The sequence below is a fragment of the Periplaneta americana genome, chromosome 5 (genome assembly GCF_040183065.1).
Source record: "Periplaneta americana isolate PAMFEO1 chromosome 5, P.americana_PAMFEO1_priV1, whole genome shotgun sequence".
Lineage (NCBI taxonomy): Eukaryota > Metazoa > Arthropoda > Insecta > Blattodea > Blattidae > Periplaneta > Periplaneta americana.
In genome coordinates, this window is record NC_091121.1 from 187,915,606 (window position 1) to 187,919,101 (window position 3,496).

The 3,496-nt window shown below is 37.4% G+C and overlaps 1 non-coding gene across 1 annotated transcript; it reads right to left on the reverse strand.

Moving 5' to 3' along the window:
- Positions 1–2,394: 2,394 nt before the first annotated feature.
- Positions 2,395–2,466, reverse strand: TRNAY-GUA (transfer RNA tyrosine (anticodon GUA)). Its single transcript has one exon. It is a non-coding gene; the product is annotated as a tRNA-Tyr (tRNA).
- Between the last annotated feature and the right edge of the window lie 1,030 nt (positions 2,467–3,496).

The following is a 3,496-nucleotide window of genomic DNA, read 5'->3' on the forward strand; positions in this document are numbered from 1 at the left end:
CCTGCCCACGCCTAGGAGCTGGGTGAGTAAGGGACGGGGACTATGAAGGTGATGTCACTCAGAGCAATAAGCTCTGTGAAGGTCAGTGAGGCATTATTTCTCAAGTGAGGCACGATGCCCATCCATGGTCTACAGCATACATGGGCACAATTTTCGGTTACGTGAGGCACTCGATTTGAAATAGTTTGTTTACTAGGAGAGGAGACTGCAGAGTAAGATGGGAAATATAAACTGCTGTGACCTGCGTCACCTTATCGTAATCGCTAAGACGGTCAGTGGCGAATTATTAGGAAAGCGCTTGGTTAACGTGACAGACTCGAAAACTTTGATTCAATTTGGCAAATTAATTCAGCAGTTTTAATTTTAAACCTCTTTAATATTTCTCCCATCATTGAATTGATTTAAATCACAGGCGAGAAATTGCGTAACTAGCCAATAATATTCCATCACGTTGTCTACGTTTATTTTCTTGAATATTCTGGCGTTTCTCAAGATTACTTAATAGATTTGCACGTTCTCGACCTAAAATAATTTCAGAAGACCATATTTCGTTTTCTACGCACATTTGATATATTTTTTTTATAAATTTCTTTTTGAAATAATGCGTACAAACGACATTTAATTCATCGAACCTTTTACTGCAGCGTGTTTAAGGTATAATGGCGTATTTAGTATACAATGCAAATGTTAAGATTATAAATTTTCTTCGGGATAGTACGAAAAATAACATTTAATTTGTCTTACCTTCTAATTCAGCATGTTCTTTATGATATAAGGAGTAATGTCGTTGTATATTAAATTTATTAATGTCTAATAGAATTTTCGAGCGTAACATACATCGTATCTTCTCCCCTTCTAAACAACAAAAAAATTCTTCCTCCCATTTCTCATGAAACAATCGTTTTCTGACGCGTAGACACTGCTTTGATGATGTCATTATGCCACAACTGATATTGCTTATGTAACTGATATAGAACCTGCCCACGCCTAGGAGCTACGTGAGGGAGGAACGGGGACTGTGAAGATGTCATTCAGAGTGATAAGCTCTGTGAAGGTCAGTGAGGCACAAATTCTCAAGTGAGGCACGATGCCCATGTATGGTCTACAGGATCAAAAAAATGTCTATACAACATAGGGTCAAAACTTTATAGTTTTCCGAGCAAAAATATTTCTTTCCTTATTTTATTTGCGTTATACTGCGCATATCGTTAGTAAAAATGCGAAAACAATTGCATCAGTAGGTATATCTAGCAAAGAGTTAATATTAGTTTGAATAAATATTTGTGTGTTCTATTACGTTTTAGTGAAATTAAATAATAATGCATGCTTAAATTTGTTAATATTCTGGCGTGAGAGACGTGACAACATGTTCAGCAGGATTCATGCAGCTGACTACTCTGCACAGACGTACAGATCAGCTGAGTTCAAACTCCCTGTCCATAGGTCTCCTGCCGAGGAGATGGCAGTTCAGTACAGGTATTCGATAAACAACTTACAATGTCATTCACAGTTTAGGAATATCATATGTTATTTTATGCTCGACCATGCGGAAATGTAGTAATTATACACCTGGTAGTAGCCCTTTAATACACCTCATTAAAGTACACCTATTCATTATACTTCAGTTGTTCAGCCAATGAGAAATCACCATTGTACCATTATAAAACCGCAAGTATTGATTATTCTCGGATATGCAATCGAAAGACAATTAGCGAAACGTCACGGAGGCTGGAAGTCCAATACTGTCGCAGAAGGTTATGTTCTGTTATTATAATAATTAGCGTTAATTGTAAATAATATTCAAATAAATTCAATTTGTCATCTCGTTTTTCATTTCTAAATCAATTTCCAGGTTATATCAATATTAATGTTCATGTTATTCTCTAGATTATATCAAGGTCAATGACATTCGTTCCTCGAAAACAATCAATACTTTCGCGTCTGCGCACATCTCACAATTTAGAAGGTCAGTTCCGCTCTTCATTTAGATAACTATAACATGAATACTTATGATGAATAATTTCAATTTAGAAATATGGTCGAGCATAAAAAGTCGTTTGAAACTTGCCTATAATGGTCATTAAGACCAAAGTTAAAAAGTAAAGGTGATAGTGCATCTCCTTGCTTTAGCCCACAGTGAATTGGAAACGCATCTGACAGAAACTGACCTATACAAACTCTGCTGTACGTTTCACTGAGACACATTTTAATTAATCGAACTAGTTTCTCGGGAATACCAAATTCAATAAGAATAGCATATAAAACTTCTCAACCGAGATTATTTTCAATTATTAAATTATTTTTATGCATTAGAGGTGAAGGGATATGCTTTATAAATAATTTTAAAACATATAACTTATGCGATGGAAGAGTAATGGAACGGAGAAAAATTCTCTCCGGCGCCGGGATTTGAACCCGGGTTTTCAGCTCTACATGCTGATGCTTTATCCACTAAGCCACACCGGATACAACCCCGACGCCGAACAGAATCGTCTCTGATTGAGTTCCAACTCTTGGGTTCCCTCTGGTGGCCGCCCTTTGCACTACGTCATAGATGTCTATGAACATCGGACCGAAGTCCACACATGTGCTCAGGTGCACTCGTTATGAGTGACTAGTTGGCCGGGATCCGACGGAATAAGCGCCGTCTTAAATCACTTCGTGATTTACGCATATCATATATTATTTCAATGTACCGAAGTACATATGATATTTCCATGCAGATATTCTGCGTCATCATACGATGGAAATATCATATGTACTTCGGTACATTGAAATAATATATGATATGCGTAAATCACGAAGTGATTTAAGACGGCGCTTATTCCGTCGGATCCCGGCCAACTAGTCACTCATAACGAGTGCACCTGAGCACATGTGTGGACTTCGGTCCGATGTTCATAGACATCTATGACGTAGTGCAAAGGGCGGCCACCAGAGGGAACCCAAGAGTTGGAACTCAATCAGAGACGATTCTGTTCGGCGTCGGAGTTGTATCTGGTGTGGCTTAGTGGATAAAGCATCAGCACGTAGAGCTGAACACCCGGGTTCAAATCCCGGCGCCGGAGAGAATTTTTCTCCGTTCCATTACTCTTCCATCGTATGATGACGCAGAATATCTGCATGGAAATATCATATGTACTTCGGTACATTGAAATATAACTTATGAGTTAATTTGAGGAAAAATTGGTGAAAAAAGGGTATATTCTTTGAAAATGTGCAATATCCTTCAAAATATTGTAATATATGACAAAATATTTATTATGCACCAAAATGTGTAAAAAATATGTAAGTTAAAACTTCGGAATAATGGTCTCTTTGGTATGAAAATTATAAAACCCGCTTGCGCTCGTTTCATAAACAAACATACTCGCGTCTTAATTACTACCATTAAAGGCTCGTTGCATAATGTACTAAATTTATGGAAAAATTCGTAATTCAAGTGCGACAAGAAGGATTTACCGCCAACGTTTTACGCAAAGAAGGTTACCTAATC